At 45.1% G+C, this 22,126-nt stretch overlaps 1 long non-coding RNA gene across 10 annotated transcripts in view; it reads right to left on the reverse strand.

The window, feature by feature from the left end:
- LOC147345239 (uncharacterized) overlaps positions 1-22,126 on the reverse strand; it is a 49,640-nt gene that overhangs the window by 5,945 nt on the left and 21,569 nt on the right. For 2 of the 10 annotated variants that reach the window (XR_015154627.1, XR_015154620.1), the window contains exon 2: positions 5,728-5,774. This is a non-coding gene — a long non-coding RNA (uncharacterized LOC147345239). Of the gene's footprint in view, positions 1-1,112; positions 1,174-1,283; positions 2,358-4,355; positions 4,440-5,727; positions 5,778-16,856; positions 17,573-22,126 lie in introns of those variants that run through there. The other 8 variants (XR_015154623.1, XR_015154619.1, XR_015154628.1 and 5 more) reach the window with 7 other exon arrangements.

The raw sequence follows: 22,126 nt of genomic DNA on the forward strand, positions 1-22,126 counted from the left end.
TTAAACCAGGTTAGGGAGATGGAGAGTGATGGGAGTGGTGGCTGAGGGTGACTTAACACTGGATGGTCAGGAGAGGCCTCTGTGAGGAGGTGACATTTGAGTGTGAGGTTCTAAGAAGATTCCCGGCAGGATGAATGCCTTGTGCAAGAGTCCTAAGGTGTAATCAAGGGACAGTCAAAAGGCTGGGATGGCTGAGGCACGGATAATGATGGGGAGTGTCCGAGCTTAGGCCACAAGCATATGCAGGGGCCCAATCACATAGGACCATAAAAGCCATTTAAACAAAGTTTGATTTAGAGAGGAATGTTCTAGAGAAATATGAGAACTCAGGCAGGACCCTCTCGTGTTAACATTCAGAGCAATTTGAGTATGACTGATACCACAGCTGAACTATAATTATCCTCAGAAGCATCTGGGAGTTTCCAGGAACTTGGAGGGGCCTGGGATAGCATGGAGCTGTCAGGTGTGGCTGTTTAAAGGCAGAGTTTGGGTGGCACATACACCATGGCTCATAGCATCATTCCCAGTGGTCACGCGACCAGGGTTACACTGAGGATAGGTGGGGAAGGATGATGCAAAGGAGAGCCGTTTCTTCCGGTAGCTCCTGGAGCCTGTTCCACCTGTTGTGCAAGCTGGTAACACAGATCTGGCAGGAATGAGTCAAAGGTAACCCTAATCGTTTAGGTATGTGATTTGGTAGAGGAAGGAGCTGGGGGTAGACATCCTCCCCAGTGAGGCTGGCAGAGGGAGACTGGGAGGAGAAAGGGATGCCCATATTTGAGCCCTGATTCTGTGACTAGGCACAGAGCTGGCTTCCAAAGCAGAGCCTGAAGGCTCTGATTCAGCAGGACTTGGCAGGATGTGCAGGTGTTTCTGATGAACAGCTAGGATAAAGAGCCTCCACATTCCTGGTTGCACGTGGTTGAGTGCACAGATGCAGGCAGCGCATAGTCTTGGTGGAAATCCCAGCTCTGCCATGTACTACGTGAGGGGCACTGGACAAGCCAGGTAAACTTGCTGTGCCCTGGTTTTTGTCACTGTCCAATGCAGCTGATAATAATAGTACCTCACTCACAGGTTACTGGAAAAACTAAAGCACCCAAGAGCAATACCTGCATAGACTAAGTGCCATGTAAACATCATTGCATTATTGCATTGACCGTCAGGTTCATCCTGTAAGGAAAACATCATCATTATTCAGATTTATAAATGAGAACTGAAGTTAAGTGACCTTTCCAAGGTCACACTGAAAGTATTTCATTTGCCAAAATAAAAAGATCCCCCTCAAAAAATCCCCCAAACCAAAAATACAACACCCACACTCACAATCGCTATCAAATTACCTATGACATCTTTCACAGAACTAGAACATTTTTATTAAAAAAATTTTTTATTGGAGTATAATAGCTTTACAATGTGTTAATTTCTATTGTACAGCCAAATGAATTAGCTTTACATACACTATATCCCCTCTTTTTAAAAATTTTCTTCCCATATAAGTCACCACAGAGCATGGAGTAGAGTTCCCTCTGCTATAGAGTAAATTCTCACTAGTTATCTATTTTTGAAGAAGGCAATGGCACCCCACTCCAGTACTCTTGCCTGGAAAATCCCATGGACGGAGGAGCCTGGTGGGCTGCAGTCCATGGGGTCGCTGGGAGGAGTCGGGCACGACTGAGCGACTTCACTTTCACTTTTCACTTTCATGCATTGGAGAAGGAAATGGCAACCCACTCCAGTGTTCTTGCCTGGAGAATCCCAGGGACAGGGGAGCCTGGTGGGCTGCCGTCTATGGGGTCGCACAGAGTCGGACACGACTGAAGCGACTTAGCAGCAGCAGCAGCAGCAGCAGTTATCTATTTTACACATAGTATCCATAGTGTCCTGGAGAAGGAAATGGTAACCCACTTCCATACTCTTGTTTGTAGAATCCCATGAACAGAGCAGTCTGATGGGCTATAGTCCATGGAGTTGCAAAGAGTCAGCCCGACTGAGTGACCAAGCACACACACATACCCATAGTGTATACACGTCAGTCCCGATCTCTCCATTCACCCCACGCTTCTCTTTCCCGCTCGGTGTCCTCTGTTTGTTCTCTGCATCTGTGTCTTGTTATACAGTGTTTGTCTTTCTCTGCCTGACTTATCTCACTTAATATCCTCAAGGTCCATCCAAGTTGTCACATGTGGCTGGGTTTCCTTTATTCTCCTAGATAAATAGTATTCTAGTGTGTGTGTATGTGTGTGTGTGTGTGTGCCACATCTTCTTTAATCATGGACATTGAGGTTGTCTCCATATCTTGGCTATTGTGGATAATGCTGCAGTAGCCATGACAGTGCATATATCTCTTCAATAATCTGAAACAACACATTTTAAAAATTGTATAGAAACACAAAAGAGCCCAAAGCAATAGCCAAAGCAGTCTTGAGAAAGGAGAATGGAGTGGGAGGAATTGACTTCAGACTCCTCTGCTGACTCCTTGACTTCAGACTATACTACAAAGCTATAGTATTCAAAACAGTATGTTATGGGCACAAAATCAGACACATAGATCAATGGAACAGAACAGAAAGCTCAGGAATAAACCCATGCACTTATGACCAATTAATCTATGATAAAGGAGTCAACACAATACAATGGAGAAAAGACAGTCTCTTCAATAAATGGTGCTTGGAAAACTGGACAGCTGCATGTAAAAGAAACAGTTTAGAACATTCTCTAACACCATATACAAAAATCAACTCAAAATGGGTTGAAGATCTAAATGTTATACCAGATACAATAAAACTTCTAGAGGAAAACATAGGCAGAACACTGTTTGACATAAATAGCAGCAATATCCTTTTTAAGCCACGTTTTAGAGTAATAGAAATAAAAACAGAAGTACATAAATGGGACCTAATTAAACTTAAAAGCTTTCGTGCAGCAAAGGAAACCACAAGGAAAATGAAAAGACAAACTACAACTGGGAGAAAATATTTGCAAATGATGCTCATACAAAGGGATTAATTTCTAAATTATACAAACATCTCATACAGCTTAATAACATCAACAACAAAAAAACCCCCAACAACCCAATCAAAAAATGGGGGGTGGGGTGAGAAAGAGGTCCAAGAGGGAGGGAATATATGTTTACATATGGCTGACTCACTTCATTGTAGAGCGGAAACTAATCCAACATTGTAAAGCAATTATATGCCAATAATTTTTTTAAATGGCAAGAAAAAAAATGGTCAGAAGGTCTAAATAGACATTTCTCCAAAGAAGACATACAGATGGCCAATAGGCACATGAAAAATGCTCAACGTCTCTAATTATTAGAGAAATGCAAATCAAAACTACAATGAGATATTACCTTACAGCAGTCAGAATGGTCATCATCAAGAAGTCTATAAACTCAGGCTTCCCTAGTGGCTCGGTTTTAAAGAATCTGCCTGCCAATGCAGGAGACACAGATTCGATCCCTGGTCTGGGAAGATCCCACATGCCTTGGAGCAACTAAGCCACAACAATTGAGCCTGAACTCTAGACCCCGGGAGTCACAACTGCCGAGCCCATGTGCGCAACTACTGAAGACCGTGTGCCCTAGAGCCTGGGATCTGCAACAAGAGAGGCCACTGCAATGAGAAGCCTGCACACTGAAACTAGAGCGTAGCCCCCACTAATTGCAACCAGAGATAAAAGCCCTCGCAGCAACAAAGACCCAGTACGGCCAGAAACAAACAAATAAAATCATACAGGAAAGTCTACAAGTAACAAATGCTGGAGAAGGTGTGGGGAAACAGGAACCCTCCCGTACTGTTGGTGAGAATGTAAATTGGTGCAATCACGGTAGAGAACTGCACAGAGTTTCCTTGAAAAATTCAGAATTACCATATGATCCAGCAATCCGACTCCTGGGCACATATGCAGAAGAGACTCACATACACAAAAACACCTCTAATTTGAAAGGATACATGTGTCCTGGTGTTCATAGCAGCACTATTTACAATAGCCAAGAAACAACCTAAGTGTCCATCAACAGATAAATGAATAAAGAAGATGTATAATCTATAGACAATGGAATGTTAGTCATAAAAGAATGAAATAATGCCACTTCCAGCACATGAATGAACCTAGAGATTAACATACTGAGTGAAGTAAGTCAGACAGAGAAAGACAGATATCATATGATATCACTTATACGTGGATCTAAAATATGATATAAATGAACTTATGTACAAAACAGAAATAAACACACAGACATAGAAAACGATCTATGGAAACAGGAAAAGTGATGAATTGGAACTTGGTGTTAACAGACACACACTACTACCTATGGGCTTCCCAGGTGGTGCTAGTGGTACAGAACCTACCTGCCAACTCAGGAGACGTAAGACACGTGGGTTAGATCCCTGGATCAGGAAGGAGGAAGATCCCCTTAGATAAACAATAAGGACCTATAGCACAGGGAACTACATTCAATATCTTGCTATGACATATGATGGAAAAGAATCTGGAAAAGGAAATAATATGTATGTATGTACATACATAATTATATATATATATATGACTGAATCACTTTGCTGTACACGCCAAACTAACATATTGTAAATTAACTACACTTCAATTTTTTTAAATGGCTAAAAAATAAAATAAAATCTTTTTGGGGAAAAAATCACACTCAATCTCAAAATGCTCCAATGCTCTGGGGTCCAATGGGCCCATACGACACTTTGCTCTGCAGACAGGAGGCAAGAACATTACCCTTCTTGCAGAGTGGTCCTGAAGGTAAAATGTGGCAGTTAAAAAGAGTGAGGCAAAGTCCCTCTTCCAGTCAAGGACTTATACACCCCCAGATCAGTCACATGCAGTTAACAGTGATAAAATGCTGGACAAAATATTAAAAACAAATGAATTAATTAATGACCCGAGGGCTTCCCAGGTGGCACTAGTGGTAAAGAACCCACCTGGCAATGCAGGAAACTTAAGAGACGAAGGTTCAATCCCTGGGTTGGCAAGATCCCCTGGAGGAGGGCATGGCAACCCACTTCAGTATTCTTGCCTGGAGATTCCCATGGACAGAGGAGCCTGGTGGGCTACAGTCCAGAGAGTCGAAAAGAGCTGGACATAACTGAAGGGACTTAGCATGCATGAGGGCACTGCGGAATGTTTAAAGATAGGCGGGTTCTAGTGGTGGCTATTACGTAGAAGAAAAGGACAGGACCGGGTGAATGTCCTGTTTTCAAAGGCAGCGCAAATCTTTGCTAAGTGGAGGCGCTGGAGGTGGGGTGGCTACAATTCTGCCAGAATTCCTGGGTTTACTGACCTGAAGAGTCAGAGGGCTGAGTGTTCATGAACACGTGCTAAGTCGTTTCATTCATGTCTGGCTCTTTGCAACCCTATGGACAGTAGCCCACCAGGCTCCTCTGTCAATGAGATTTTCCAGGTAAGAATACTGGAGTATGTTGCTGTTTTCTCCTCCAGGGGATATTCGGGGCCCAGGATCAAACTTGGGTCTCCTTCATTGCCAGCAGATTCTTTCCCGATTGAGCCATGGGCTTCCCTTTCATGAACACTGCCTCTGGAAATTGAGGGGGAAATCCTGGAAAGGGAGATCCAGAGAAGAGGAACCTCACATTCTATACATGACCCCTGCTGAAATCTCTAGCAGATCACTTGTAAACAGGTCAACTCCAGCTGTGGTGGTTAAACAAAGTGAATTGCTACACTTCAGCAGCTGCTTACCTTCCAGGGGAGGTGGTCTGCAGCTTGAGTTCAGCCACGGTGTCTGCCTGCTTCAAAAAAAGAAAAAAGGAATGCGACAACCTGCTATGAATTGATATGGGAGGATGTTCAAGATTTTTAAAGTGCAAAGCACAGTAAAACCCAGTGTATAATAGACTTCTAAAATTATATGTATGCATATTGTGGATGGGATTTCCCTGGTGGCTCAGATGGTAAAGCACCTGCCTACAATGCGGGAGACCCGGGTTCAATCCCTGGGTCGGGAAGATCTCCTGGAGAAGGAAATAGCAACCCACTCCAGTATTCTTGCCTGGAAAAATCCCATGGACGGAAGAGCCTGGTAGGCTACAGTCCATGAGGTCGCAAAGAGTTGGACACAACTGAGCGGCTTCACTTCACTTCACTTCATATTGTGTGTGCATACATGCATATGTACATATGCACTTGTGTATATCTAGAATATTTCTGAGAAGCTGAAAGGATACACAGGCTGATAACAGTGATTGCTTTCTGGGAAGGAAAGATGGAGTTAGATGGTTGGTCCAGCCATATGAGCAGAAAGAGTAATTTCCCACTTTGCTTTCATATTTTTTCTTTTGAAGTCAGATTCATTGAGGTATAATTTTCACACAGAACAATTCATTCATCTTAGCTTACAGGTTTCTGATTTTTGGCAGAATACAGTCACATCGCCAAGCACCATCGCCTCCAAAATTCCCATGGGTTCCTCTGTGTAGTCAGCCCCTCGCTCTACTGCCAGTCCCAGACAACCATTGACCTGTCTTCTCTTCCTGCTATTTTACCATTCATCCTATAAATGGCTTCATACTGTATTTTGCCTTTTTTTTGGCTCCACTATACCAGCATGTGAGATCTTAGTTCCCTGATCAGGGATGGAACTCATGCCTCCTGCTTTGGAGGCACAGAGTCCTATCCACTGGACTGCCAGGGGAAGTCCCCATACCATATATATGTTGCCTTTTGAGGCTGTCTTTTTTCACTTAACCTATTTAATTTGACATTCATCCATGTTGTTGAAGCCATGGTTCATTCCTTTCTGTCACTGACTCATCTTGCATTGTATGGGTACATCGTGGTTGGTTACTCATCAGCTGAAATATTTGGGTTGCTTTTTATTTTGGCTGTATGCAGCTTATTATTTACTAGTGAACATGTGAGCATGTTTAGCTGCATCAGACTCTGTGCAGCCCCATGGACTGTACCTGCCAAGCTCCCCAGTTCGTGGGATTGTGCTTGCAAGAATACTGGAGTGGGTTGCCATTTCCTCCTCCAGGAGATCTTCCTGACCCAGGGATCGGCTTATGGGATATTAATTCTCTTACCAGGGATTGAATCCATGCTCTCTGCAATGGAATCTCGGAGTCTTACCTGCTGGACTGCAGAGAAGTCCTTAAGTTGTTTCTTGTTTGGGCGATTATGCATGACAGTGCTATAAAATTCAGGTTTAGGTTTCTGTATGAACATGTGTTCATCTATCTTTGGTAAATACCTAAGAATAAGTTATTGAGCCATCGTACATGTAACTTTACAAAAAAACCCTGCCAAACTGTTTTCCAAAGTTGCTCCATCTTGCATTCCCACCAGCAATGTATGAGACTCCCCACGGGTCCACGACCTTGTCAGTTCTTGATATTTTCAGTCTTTTTCCTTTTTTTTTTTTAAAAGTCTTTCTAACAGATATGTGGGAGTATCTCATGTATACGTCCCAATAGTTAATAATGAGAAGCATCTTTTCAAGTGCTTATTTGTCACCATATGGAGTCGCAAAATATTGGGCATGACTTAGCTACTGAGCAACAACAATCTTTATACGAGACAGCAAAAGAGACACTGATGTATAGAACAGGCTTATGGACTCTGTGGGAGAGGGAGAGGGTGGGAAGATTTGGGAGAATGGCATTGAAACATGTGAAATGTCATGTATGAAATGAGATGCCAGTCCAGGTTCAATGCACGATGCTGGATGCTTGGGGCTGGTGCACTGGGACGACCCAGAGGGATGGTATGGGGAGGGAGGAGGAAGGAGGGTTCAGGATGGGGAACACATGTATAATTTTTTTTAAATTAAAATTGAATAAAAAAAAACAACAGAATTCTTGAGATATAATTCACATACCATAAGATTTACCTTTTAAACATATACAGTTCAGTGGCTTTAGGTATATTCAGAGAGTCATGCAGCCATCATCACTAATTTTAGAACATTTTAATTACCCCACAAGAAACCTGGTACCCATTAGCAGTCATTCCCCACTCATGCCTGCTAACACCAACTCACCTCCTTCAGTCCTGTCCTGAACCATAATTTGTCTTCATGGATTTGTTTAATTTGGACATTTCATATAGATGAAATGATGCTCTATGTAGTCTTTGCTGTCTGGTATCTTTCACCTAGCATCACGTTTTGAAGATTCATCCATATTTTCAAGGTTTATCATGTTGTAGCATGTGTTGGGGAGAAGGCAATGGCAACCCACTCCAGTACTCTTGCCTGGAAAATCGCATGGACGGAGGGGCCTGGTGAGCTGCAGTCCATGGGGTCACTAGGAGTCGGACACAACTGAGCAACTTCACTTTATTTTTTCACTTTCATGCATTGGAGAAGGAAATGGCAACCCACTCCAGTGTTCTTGCCTGGAGAATCCCAGGGACAGGGGAGCCTGGTGGGCTGCCGTCTATGGGGTCGCACAGAGTCGGACACGACTGAAGCGACTTAGCAGCAGCAGCAGCAGCAGCATGTATTGGTACTTTTTGCTGACTAAGTGTCCACCTTTTATATGGCTGAAAGATATACTGTTGTATAGTTTTGTTTATCCGTTCCTTTACTGGTGAACGTACGGTTTTCTCTAGCTCTGGTGAACTGGGGCTAGCCTCAAGTTGCGGTGTGCAGGCTTCTCATTGCGGTGGCTTCTCTCGTCTGGAGCACTGGCTCCGGGGTGCCCGGGCTTCAGTAGCTGTGCCTTCTGTGCTCTGGAGCACAGACTCAGTAGTTGTGGTGTATGGGCTTAGTTGCTCCACCACACGCGGGATCTTCCTGGGTCAAGGATGGAACCCATGTCTCCTGCATTGGCAGGCAGATTCTTTACCACTGAGCCACCAGGGAAGCCCCTATGTTTAACTTTCATGGGGAACCAACAAACTATTTTCTATAGCAGGTATTCTATTTTGCTGTGTGAACTCAGAGATCTCAGGTCATTCCCAGGTAGGCCTGCCCCGGCCCAGACCTGAAGCTAATTAACCCCTTAGTCACACTGCCCCAAACCCTACCCAGTAAATTAGAGTTGGTTTATTAAGTGCCTCCTCTCCCTCCAGAGACACTGTTCATGCACCTCCCTTCTACCCATCCACTTAAAAAAGGAAAAAAAGAAAGAAAACTATCAGGCATCTCTGTCTGCCAGGACCCCATTTGTTTAGTCGCAAAGTTGTGTCTGACTCTTTTGCAACCTCATGGACTATAGCCCACCAGTCTTCTCTGTCTGCAGGATTTCCCAGGCAAGAGTACTGGAGTGGATTGCTATTTCCTCCTCCAGGGAATCTTCCTCACCCAGGCATCAAACCTGCATTTCTTGCATTGGCAGGCAGATTCTTTACCACTGAGCCACTTATGGCCTCAAAGCAGCGTCTGTCTAAGTCTGTTTTCAGGTCCCTTGAGAGTCACATTCAGATGAACTTCATGGAACCACACAAAAACAATCTAAGCTTCTGGGGTGACATATAAAGGCTTACTTGCTCCTTTACTTAAAATAATCCCCTTTTTGGCCCCAGCACTTGCAGGGACCTTATTTCTCCCACCAGGGATCACACCTGGTCCCCTGGCAGTGGAAGCATGGAGTCCTAACCACTGGGCCTCAGGAAAGTCCCAAAATACCCGCTTCAGATCATGTATATTGTCCTAGTGAAGGTACACAGCATACATCTAGAAACACTTGTCAGCCCGCCAGAGACATCTTAAAAGGTTCTCCTAAAAGAAAAGCGTGGGGAAATTTCACAGGGCATGAGTCCACTCCTATGGGACAAGATTCTTTCAAGACAGGGGTAGCTTCCTTTTTAAAAATTTAATTATTTTTTAAATTGAAGTACAGCTGATGCATAATGGTAGCTTCTTTTTGAAAACGTTGATTAATTTTTTGGTTGTGCTGGGTTTTCGTTGCTGCACAGGCTTTTCCCTAGTTGTGGCAAGAGGGGTCTACTCTCTAGGGCAGTGCCCTGGGCTTCTCATAGTGGTGGCTTCTCTTGTTGCAGAGCACAGGCTCTGGGTGTGCAGGCTTCAGTAGTTGAGAACATGGGCTCAGTAGTTTTGGCTCCCGGGCTCTAGAGCACAGGCTCAGTAGTTGTGGGGCACAGGCTTAATTGCTCCGTGGCATGCGGGATCTTCCCAGATCAGGGATCAAACCCATGTCTCCTGCATTGGCAGGCTGATTCTTTACCACTGAGCCACCCGGGAAGCCCCACAATGATAGCTTCTTATATGACGAAATAGTCTAGGGAACATTGGCAACTGTTGGAAATGTGCTGGGACCAATGGAATTCTGAGAATCTCAAAGAGTTGTTCCTCTTACTTGAAAATGCCTAGCGTCCTCAGAGATTTTCACTTGCCTCCTCCCAGGGCCAAAAAGTAATTCAGAAGAAACAATCTATCGCCCTGCCCCCCACCTCTGCATCAGTTTAGTTTGCTGAAAGGATAAAATGTAAATTTGAATTTGCATGTACTGATGGCCACTGGGGAAACCCTGCCTGGAATTGAGTTCCTCTAGAAGCAGATCCTGAGACAAGGATGTAAATGCACATAGTTTATTTGGCAGTTGATCCCAAGAAGCCTCAGTAGGGAATTAGGGTCATGAGACAGGGAAAGGAAGGAAGCCAGTTAAAAGTGTTTCATGGAACAGGTTACTGCTGTGGGTAACTGGGGCACAAACCCCACTGGGGAACTTTTTTTTAATTCGACTGCACTGCACAGCTTTTGGGATCATAGTTCCCTAACCATGGATTGAACCCACGCCCTTGGCTGTGAAAGGGTGTGTGGGGGGTCCCAACTACAAGATCACCAAGGAATTCCTCCTAAGTTTGTTTTCTATGTCTGTGAGCCTATCTCTGCTTTGTAAATAAGTGATTACACATATAAGTGATAACATATTTGACTTACTTCACTTCCTATGATAATCTTTGGGTCCATTCATGTTGCTGCAAATGGCATTATGTCATTCTTTTTTTATGTCTCATATACAAAATGAAGTCATTTTGTATATGATATGTATGTGTGTATACCCATACACCATATATATATAATCATATCTTCTTTATTCATTCATCTATTGATGGACATGTAGGTTTCTTCCGGGTCTTGGATATTATACATAGTGCTGCTATGAACACTGGGGTACGTGTATCTTTCCAAATTAGAATTTTCATCTTTTCTGGATATATGTCCAGGAGTCAGATCGCTGGATTATAACCCTATTTTTAGTTTTTTCTCAATGTTTTTTAACACTTAAATTTATGTTTAACTGAAGGATAATTGTCTTACAATATTGTGTTGGTTTCTGCCATGCATCAGCATAAATAAACTGTAGGTATACATATATCCTCTCCCTTTTGAACCTCCCTCCCACGTTCCTCCCCATTCCACCCTCCTAGGTTGCTACAGAGCCCCAGTTTGAGTTCCCTGATTCATACGGCAAATCTTCATTGGCTATCTTTCTCATATATGGTAATGTATGTTTCCATACTACTCTATTTTTAATTTTTTAAGGAACCTCTATGCTGGCCTCCACAGAGCACAGTATTTTCAACGTTTGTCCACGCTGTATTATGTATCAGTACTTCACTCCTATGACTGAATAATATTCTACTGTATGAATATGATGTTTTGTTTATCCATTCAGTGGACATTTGGGCTGCTTCTGCTTATTGACTGTGATGGACAGTGCTGCTATGAACATCTGTGTACAAGTATTTGTGTGGACATATGTTTTTATTTCTCTTGGGTAGATACCTCGGCATGGAATTACTTGGTCATATGGTAACTCAAAGCTTAACATTTTGAGAAATCACCACACTGTTTCCAAAGCAACTGTACTATTTTACATCCCCAATTTTTTCACATCCTCGCTTGTTCTTCTTTTTGAGTGTGGACATCCCAGTGGGTGGGAAGTGATATTTCACTGTGGTTTGTATTTGCATTTCCCTAATGACTGATAATGCTGAACATCTTTTCCTGGGCTTATTTTGGCCACCAGTTTTGCTTGTGTGGTGGTTTAGCCTAGATCTTCATCCCTGAAGGCTCTGGGTCCTAGGTTTCCATGCTGGAAGGAGGCTGGGGTTGCTCTAATTGCCTCTTCACAGTTAAAATAGGCCATGGGAGCACCCAGGGGGCACCCCAAGAAATCCTCTGAGTTTAAGAATCCTCTTCTCTGATATATATGATATATGATAGCAGCATTATATATTTCTCATTATATATGATAGCAGCAATCCTATGTCCTTGTAATAATGAGTCAATTAGCCCTGCTAATATAGTAACTGGGCTTCCCAGGTAGCGCAGTGGTAAAAAATCTACCTATCAATGCAGGAGATGCAGGTGACTGGGGTTTGACCCCTGGGTTGGGAAGATCCCCTGGAATAGCAAATGGCAACCCACTATAGTATTCTTGCCTGGAAAATTCCATGGACAGAGGAGCCTGGTGGGCTACAGTCCATGGGGTCTATATCATCTGACATGCAAAGCATTGGACACAACTGAGAGGCTGAACACACAACACAATATAGTAATTGCTTTTTTTTTTTTTTTTTGGCTTGCATAAGGAGTTTAAAGTGACCAGGTAGCAAATTAGCCTTAGGTTAGTGGAATGATCCCTAAACCTTCCCTTAGGAACAGAGACTTCAGTTCAGCAGAGCTTCAGGTTGCAGGGAGAGGCAGTATAGACTCCCTAAGTGCATTGCTGGGAGTGATGGTGGAGAGGAATATGATTCTCATATGCATGCATTACCACTTTTAGGGACACACCATCATATAATGGCCACTGGTTCAAAGTATATATTGTATCTTGAGAGACAGCATCCTAACCCTCCAAGGTGTCATCCTTGAGCTGGTGTCTTAGCCGTGCTTTTAAGAGGCCATTGGAGCGTTCTATCAGACAGGCAGCTTCTGAGTGATGTGGCATATTATGCCCAAGTCCTTCACCATAAAGGGAATCCCGTGGTCTAAGACTTTGTCACCCAGGCTCCCATGATGGAAACCCAGACACTTTGTGAATCTTGAAATAGTGGTGCTGGCCAAAGTACTGTGGACGGGAAAGGTAAACAAACCCATACTTGAAATCCAGATGAATCCCAATAGGGACAAACCACTGCCTCATCCAGGGGAGAAATGGTCCAATGCAATCTCCTTGCCACCTGTGGGCTGGTTGGGTTCTTCCAGGGATGCCATCATAGATAGGATTCAGTGTCGACGGATGATGCTGACAGGCTAAGTGTCCAGCAGCAGCAGTGGCTGGACCAGCCTTGGTGGGAGGGAGTCCACATTGTTGGGTCCTTGCTGAGTCTCCAACTCTGCCAGGTGGTTATTCCATTTAAGGGCTCACAGCTATGGCACGGTTACAGCTGATTGAAGAGGCTGGCCAGCCTCCACTGGACAAGTCACCCTGTGCACTCAGCTTTTAGCTGCTCTCTTTTGCCCTCTAATGGTTATTAAGAAAAGGCACGAGGATCCACATACTTGTGCTTCTCCCACAGATCAGATCCACCCACATACTTCTGCTCTAACATCTCTGATCCTCTAATCTTGCTTCTTCAAGGCTCCCGACCAATCACTGAAGCCACTCGCCACTGCCGAGAAGATAGCATATATCCTTAACTCAGGCCACTTCTCTCTTCTCACAAAATTGATGACAGATATACTGCTCAAAGCTCTGTCCAGTTTTCCAAAGCTGCCCCTGAGTGGAGAAGTCATGTAGGAGCACTGCATTTTCTTTTATTTACTTATGTATTTATTTTCCCTTGTGCTGAATCTTCATTGCTGTGTGGGCTTTTCTCTTGCTGAGGCAAGTGGGGGCTGCTCTGCAGTTGCCATGCACGGGCTTCTCATTGTGGTGGCTTCTCTTGTGGAGCACAGGCTCTAGGGTGCATGGGCTTCCGTAGCTGTGGTTCCCAGACTCTAGAGCACAGGTTCAATAGTTGTGCTGCATGGGCTAGTGGAATTTTTCTGGATTGGGGATCGAACCATGTCTTCTGCATTGGCAGGTGGATTCTTTACCGCTGAGCCACCAGTGAAGCCAGGAGCAGTGTATATTTTAAGTATACTGATGAAATAAATATTATTTATTTATTTAAGTATATTAAGTATTTTAATATATTGAGCCAACCCATCTAGGATTTTGGCTTGTATTTTCTCCTTCAGCAGGCCTATAGGAAACTCTTATGAGCCAAGGATGAAGGTCAGAGCAATAGAGGTAGGTAACAGGGAGATCTGGGTCACATGTTTGTATTATTTAATCAAGACCTCTGGACCTGCTCTGGACTGGTCCCAAATGTGCCCTTTCTACTGTACTATGGGTTTCTAAGGCACTCGCTCAATCTTATAATTTCGTGGGTCTAACAATAGTCAGCTCATGATGGTTATCCCATGGTTAGGTAGTCAGTCTCTACTAAAGCCCAGTAGCATGCCAGGGGCTGGTTTTTCAAACTCTCAGGAGTTCCCTGAAGCAGATGGCATGGCCTTTGTCCAGAACTCAAGGAGTCTGTGTTGCAGTTCTCCTATCGGGGCTTGCAGAGATTTTACCCAGTATCATTTTCCACCATGGATACCTCTCTTCCATGGAATCTATACAGCTCCAGTTTCAGGACCCTCTGTAAGGTGCAAACCCTACTACACAGCCCTGTTTTGTTCTGGGTCTAATTCAAAACCAGTAGCTCCCTGAGGTAGTAAGAAGCATCATCCCCAAGTACGTATAATTTGTCTCTAAAACCTTGAGCGCACATCTTCTGCTGTATCTTCTTGGTAATATGAAATGAGAGGTGCAGTATCCTTCCCTTTGTCTCAGAGGGGATGACTTGCTATGCCCTAGACCACCAGGCTGGAAGGAAAACATCACCAGTGTGGCAGACTCCAGAGTCTCTGTTGAGTTTGTCTCCTCTCCCGTGGTACACCAGAATGTCCAGACATCTTCCACTTCCTGTTCATCAGCTCTGATGGGCATGGTGTCATCAGTATAATGGACCGGAGAGATATGTATGGTGGACCAGTGGCTATCCAGAAGATCGAGATCCCTTGGGACGACATTATAACAAAGAGCAGGGGAGTTGGTGTCACTCTGGACAAGACCACAAATGTGAACAAATGAGTGGAACGCCTCTCGATCCTTCTTTCTTTTTTTATTATTTATTTATTTTTGGCTGCACTGGGTCTTCATTGCTGTGCATGGGCGTTTTTTTCCTAGTTGCAGCAAGTGGGGGCTACTCTTGCTCTGGCTTTCCATTGTGGTGCCTTCTCTTGTGGAGTACTGGCTCTAGGCGCTTGGGCTTCAGTTGTTGCGGTGCACGGGCTTAATTGCCCCATGGCATATGGAGTCTTCCCGACCCAGGGATCGAACCTGTGTCCCCTGCATTGGTAGGTGGACTCTTATCCACTCTTCCACCAGAGAAGCCCCAAGGTCCTCCTTTCTGATGGGGGTTGAAAAGAACTCACCTGCCAGGTCAACAGATATACCCAGTGCAGAGGCTGTGTTCATCTTTGCAGCGAAGATTTCCAAAGAGCAAGAGGCAGCCACTGAAGGGTGTTGACTGGGGGAGTCATATAGCTATATTTGCACTGTAAAGGGTCACTTGAGATTCTATGTAGGGAATAGATTGGAGGAAAGGGTGGGAATAGATCCAGTCCAAACTCATATTTTATGCTTTTTGCATATTTGGAGTCATCGTCGGCGCATTTGGTGGTATTTTCTGAATAACTACGTATTAAAAAGCAGAGACATTACTTTGACCAAGGTTTGTAGAGTCAAAGCTATGGTTTTTCCAGTAGTCATGTATGGATGTGAGAGTTGGACCATAAAGAAGGCTGAGCACCGAAGAATTGATGCTTTTGAACTGCGGTGTTGGAGAAGACTATTGAGTGTCCCTTGGACTGCAAGGAGATCAAGCAAGTCAATCCTAAAGGAAATCAACCTTGAATTTCTTTAGAAGGACTGATGCTGAAGCTAAAGCTCCAATACTTTGGCCACCTGATACAGAGGCCAATTCATTAGAAAAGACCCTGATGCTGGGAAAGATTGAAGGCAGGAAGAGAAGGGGAAAACAGAGGACAAGATGGTTGGATGGCTTCCCTGACTCAATGGACAGGAGTTTGAGCAAGCTCCAGGAGATGGTGAAGGACAGGGAAGCCTGTCATGCTGCAGTCCATGGGGTCGCAAAGCATTGGACATGACTGAGTAACTTAAAAACAAAATGTGAGACAGTGAATGACCAGCCCTCTCTGGACCCTGGGTACTATCTTTATTGTCAAGCCAGCTTTTCTGTTACTAGTAACCAAAAGCATCCTAACAGATAAAGGGCTGGTAGAATGTAGCTCTGGAGCTGCTTGCGACATAGAGAGAACCTTCCTTCAAATGAAACCAGCACAGAAAATGGAGTCAAGATTTCAGAAAGATAAGTTCCCAATTCTATTTTTTGAACACCAGATTCAGCAGTGCTGGCATGTTCAGTTACATGAGACATGGAAGCCACCTAGATATTCATTGACAGATGAATGAAGAAGATATGGTATACATTTATAAAGGAATATTACTCAGCCACAAAAAGAATGAAATTAGGCCATTTTCAGTAACATGGAAGGACCTGGGGTTTCCCAGGTGGCCTAGTGGTGAAGAACCTACCTGCCAATGCAGGAGACATAAGAGACGCAGGTTTGATCCCTGGGTCAGGAAGAGCCCCTGGAGGAGGGCATGGCAACCAACCCCAGTGTTCTTTCCCAGAGAATCCCATGGACAGAGGAGCCCAGTGGGCTCTAGTCCATAGAGTTGCATAGAGTCAGACACAACTAAAGTGACTTAGCACACATGCACAGATGGACCTAGAGATTATCATATTAAGTGAAGCAAGTCAGACCAAGACATATATCATGATATCTCTTATATGTGGAATCTAAAAAAATGATACAAGTGAATTTATTTACGAAGCAAATAGACTCATAGACATCGAAGACAAACTTACGGTTACCAAAGCAGGGAATGGGAGGAGGGATAAATCAGGGATTTGGGATTAACAGATACACACCACTATACATAAAATAGATAAACAACAATAACCTACTGTATAGCACATAGGACTATATACCTTCAATACCTTATAATAACCTAAAATGAAAAAGAATCAGAAAAAAAAATACATCAGTTCAGTTCAGTTCAGTCGCTCAGTCATGTCTGACTCTTTGCGACCCCATGAATTGCAGCACGCCAGGCCTCCCTGTCCATCACCAACTCCCGGAGTTCACCCAAACTCATGTCCATCGAGTCGGTGATGCCATCCAGCCATCTCATTCTCTGTCATCCCCTTTTCCTCCTGCCCCCAATCCCTCCCAGCATCAGAGTCTTTTCCAATGAGTCAACCCTTCGCATGAGGTGGCCAAAGTATTGGAGTTTCAGCTTTAGCATCATTCCTTCCAAAGAACACCCAGGACTGATCTCCTTCAGAATGGACTTGTTGGATCTCCTTGCAGTCCAAGGGGCTCTCAAGAGTCTTCTCCAACACCACAGTTCAAAAGCATCAATTCTTTGGTGCTCAGCTTTCTTCACAGTCCAACTCTTACATCCATATATGACCAAGAAACGCTGGGCTGGAAGAAGCACAAGCGGGAATCAAGATTGCTGGGAGAAATATCAATAACCTCAGATATGCAGATGACACCACCCTTATGGCAGAAAGTGAAGAGGAACTAAAAAGCCTCTTGATGAAGGTGAAAGAGGAGAGTGAAAAAGTTGGCTTAAAGCTCAACATTCAGAAAACTAAGATCATGGCATCTGGTCCCATCACTTCATGGGAAATAGATGGGGAAACAGTGGAAACAGTGGCAGACTTTATTTTTTTGGGCTCCAAAATCACTTCAGATGGCAATTGCAGCCATGAAATTAAAAGACGCTTACTCCTTGGAAGGAAAGTTATGACCAACCTAGATAGCGTATTGAACAGCAGAGACATTACTTTGCCAACAAAGGTCCGTCTAGTCAAGGCTATGGTTTTTCCAAGAAGATATACTTAAAACTGAACCTCTTTGCTGTCCACCTGAAACTGAAAGAACATGGTAAACAACTATTTGTCAATAAAACAAAATGAGAACGGGACTTCTCTGGTGGCCCAATGATTAAGAATCCACCTTGCAGGAGATGTGAGTCTGATCCCTGGTTGGCGAACTAAAATCCCACCTGCCTTGGGGCAACTAAGCCCCCTGTGCTGCAACTATGGAGCCCATGTGCTCCGGAGTCCACATGCACCCCCACTAGAGAGGCCCATGCACCACAGCGAAGACCCACAGCAGCAAACGCGGCCAAAAAAAAAAAAAAATGAGGCCATTAGGGTGGGCCCTAACGCAACCTGACTGGCTTTAGGCCACAGAGAGACTTGAGGGGAGCACACAGGGGGACAACATGTGGAGATGAAACAAGAAAGTGGCCATCTGCAAGCCAGGGGGGAAGCCCTCAGAGGAGTCCAAGCCTGCTGGCACCTTTTTAAAAAAGTAATTTTATCTTTATTATTTATTTATTTTATCTGACTGCCCCAGGTCTTAGTTGCAGCATGTGGGATCTAGTTCCCTGACCAGGGATTGAACCCAGGCCCCCTGCGTTGGGAGTGGAGAGTTTTAGCCACTGGACCACCAGGGAAGTCCTGGCTGGTGCCTGGATCTTGGACTTCCAGCCTCCAGAACCTCCTCTGTTGTTTAAGTCCCCCAGTGTGTGGAATGTGGTGATGCCAGCCCTAGCAGATGCTTCCCCAATCCTCTCCCGGTGCCTCCTGGGACCACTTCCCAAACAAACAATTGATACTCAAATCCTTGTCCCAGGAACCCAACCCTCAGACCAGTGATGAGAAGGTCTTGGGATGCACAGAGCTTTATAGATCAATCTGTAATGCTCAGAAGTCAGGGATGCAGCAATAGAGTTCAGGGCTTAAAAAAGATTTGGGGGGGAATTCCTTGGTGGTCCAATGGTTAGGACTCTGCCCTTTCACGGCAGGAGGTGTGGGTTCCACCCCTGGTCCAGGAACTAAGATCCTGCATGCCACTTGGTTCGGCTAAAATAATTTTTGGCTTTTTTTTCTAAAGAAAGGGACATGGAATCTAAAATATCCGTAAGTGAACCTGTCTACAAAACAGACACAGACTCAGAGACATAGAAAGCAGACTGGAGGTTGTCAAAGGGGAGGGGCAGAGGGAGAGGGACGGACTGAGAGTTTAGGGTTGGTAGATGCAAACGATTACATTTAGAATGGATAGACAGAAAGGTCTTAACTATAGAATACTATATTCTATATTCCCTATATATATATCGGGGACTATATTCAATATCCTGTGATAACCCGTAATGGAAAAGAATATTAAATAAAAAGATGTTGTAAATTGATATTTACAATATTTATAATTTACAATATTTATAATATTGTAAATCGACTATACTTCAATTAAAAAATGGGAATAACTTCTTAGGACTTCCCTGACAGTCCAGTGATTCAGACCCTGGTCTTGCACTGTAGGGGTCATAGCTTCAACTCCTGGTCGGGGGAAATAAGATCCTGCATGCTGTACAGAGCTCCCAGTCCATTTCTCCTCCAGCTCCCTCTCCCCCTAGTCCCCCTCCTCCCCAAAGTGTGGGATTTGGGATCAGAACTGAGCTCTGATCGTGGCTCTACCGTCTCTTGGACCAGTGTTTTAGCCTCTCTAAGCCTCAGTTTCCTCTTTGGTAAAATGATGATACCGTAGTACCTGCCTCACTGGGATGCTGGGAGAATGAACTGAGAGGAGGCAAGTCACGCTTGCTTAGCACCTACCACGAGGGTCTACACTTAACCAGCAGCAGCTGATCCTAGTGGTGATGGCGTTCATGACACCTGAGTCCCCCCCATCCCTGGAGGGCAGCCTGAGCTCTGGCCGACTGCAGGCCAGGTCCCACTCGGAGCTTCACGGATGGAGAAAAAGGAAATAAAATGGAGGCATCCCTGGCTCTGCTGAATTTCTAGCCTGGGTGCCCTGAAACGAGATGGCTTTTCACGGCACTGTCTAGGTCCCCAAGAAAAGAACATTCAGCTGGTGAGCGGGGGACCTCCATCCTGGTACCTACATGGTGGCCTTTACGTTCGGAAAGCAGGGATCCTGTGCCTTTTGCTTTGGTTTATCGCAAAGGTCTTGCATAACGCTCCATATGGGTGGACAGCTATGCACGTAACTCTAGGGCAGGCCCTGAAGAACTGCAGCTTCTCTCACAGGATGTTCGTGCTGTTCCGGCGATGTTCTGGAAGGGCTTTACAAGCAGGACTATCTCTCTGAATACAAGATGATGGCCCTCTCCAGTCAGGTGCTGTGCCTCCTTGATAAACAAGAGGGTTCTCAAGTCGGATGGGATTCGGTTAAACTCCTCTCCACGACTGAGCGACTTCACTTTCACTTTTCACTTTCATGCCTTGGGGAAGGAAATGGCAACCGACTCCAGTGTTCTTGCCTGGAGAATCCCAGGGACCAGGAAGCCTGAGGGGCTACCGTCTATGGGGTCGCTCAGAGTTGGACACGACTGAAGCGACTTAGCAGCAGCAGCAGCAGCCACTTCCACTTATGAACTCTGCGGACGTCACCACGGGGAGTAACTTCTGTGGATTAGTACAACTCAGCGTTTAGTAAGCTCTCAGTAAAAGCTGCCTCCAAAAGCGCCTTGTCTGTGTTAGTCGCTCAGTTGTGTCGACTCTTTGACCCCAAGGACTATAGCCTACCAGGCTCCTCTGTCCTTGGGAATTCTCCAGTAAGAACACAGGAGTGGGTTGCCATTTCGTTCTCTACAGGATCTTCCCGACCCAGGGATTGAACCCTGGTCTCCTGCGTTGCAAGTAGACTCTTTACCGTCTGAACCTCTCCTAGGAGCTTTCATGCAATGGAGAAGAAAATGGCAACCCACTCCAGTGTTCTTGCCTGGAGAATCCCAGGGATGGCAGAGCCTGGTGGGCTGCTGTCTATAGGGTCCCACAGAGTTGGACACGACTGAAGCGACTTAGCAGTAGCAGCAGCGGCAGGAGCTTTCGGCTTAGTTCTCTGTCTGACCACTAGAGGTCAGGCTAACCCCAAAGTTCAAAGCACCTTAACCGTGTGCAGACGCAAACGCGGACTTAGCCCGTGTCCGTGTATTTGCGTTTCCCAAGTGTGCCTCTGTCCTTCCCAAACAGCGCTCAGGTCCAGGCTAAGAGCATGGAGACACCCAAACAGGGCAAATATGTGAAGTGACTTTCGAGAAATAATCAGCGTCAAAAGGAGGCAAAAGAGGGAGAAAGCCGGAAATCATAATAATTTCTTGAGTCTTAAAAAAAAAGACTTCCCTGGTGATGGAGTGGTTAAGACTCCAAGCTTCCACTGCATGGGGTGCGGGGTCCATCCCTGCTGGGGGAAATTTTCATAAGATCCCACAGGCCGCAATGTACAGCCAAAAGAAAAAAAAATTCTGAGTCAATTATGTATGCGTGCTAAGTCGCTTCAGTCGGGTCCAACCCTATGGACTGTAGCCCGCCAGGCTCCTCTGTCTATGGGATTCTCCAGGCATGAATACTGGAGTGGGTTGCCATTTCCTCCTCCAGGGGATCTTCCCACCCTAGGGATGGAACCTGCTGTCTCTTATGTCTACCTGCACTGGCAAGCGGGTTCTTTATCACTAGCGTCCTGGGAAGCCCCTGAATGCCATGAGGAGCCAGTTAATTTATTTCAGGCCTGGAACTAAGAACCACTAAAGGCTCTGAGCACTTCCCAGGCATGGATCCTTTCCATCTTTGGGCCAAATCTTTCGGGCGTGTTGAACTAGATGGGGCCCTTGATTGCTCGCACCTTTTTCACTGTGGCTTTTCTGAGATCACACAGACATAGGTTCAAATCCTGTCCTGTCAGTTGCCAGCTCTGTGGCCTGGGCAAGTAGAACCTCACTGGGCCTCAGTTTCCCCCTCTGTCAAGTGGTCCAGCTTTCCTCCCACAGGTCATCCTCCAGCCTCTCTGACTGCTCTTCTGTGTCCACTGGCATGTGAGCTCCTGGAGGGAAGACTCCATTGCTCCGTATATCCTTTCTAATGCTTGGAGCAATGCCTGCCACCTAGTAGGTGCTCAAGAAATATTTGATGGGTGTCTGACTCTCCACTGGATGTCCCTTGAAGT

This window comes from Bos grunniens, chromosome 25, assembly GCF_055505025.1.
Source record: "Bos grunniens cultivar Pamir isolate PY7600 chromosome 25, Bosgru_T2T1.0, whole genome shotgun sequence".
Lineage (NCBI taxonomy): Eukaryota > Metazoa > Chordata > Mammalia > Artiodactyla > Bovidae > Bos > Bos grunniens.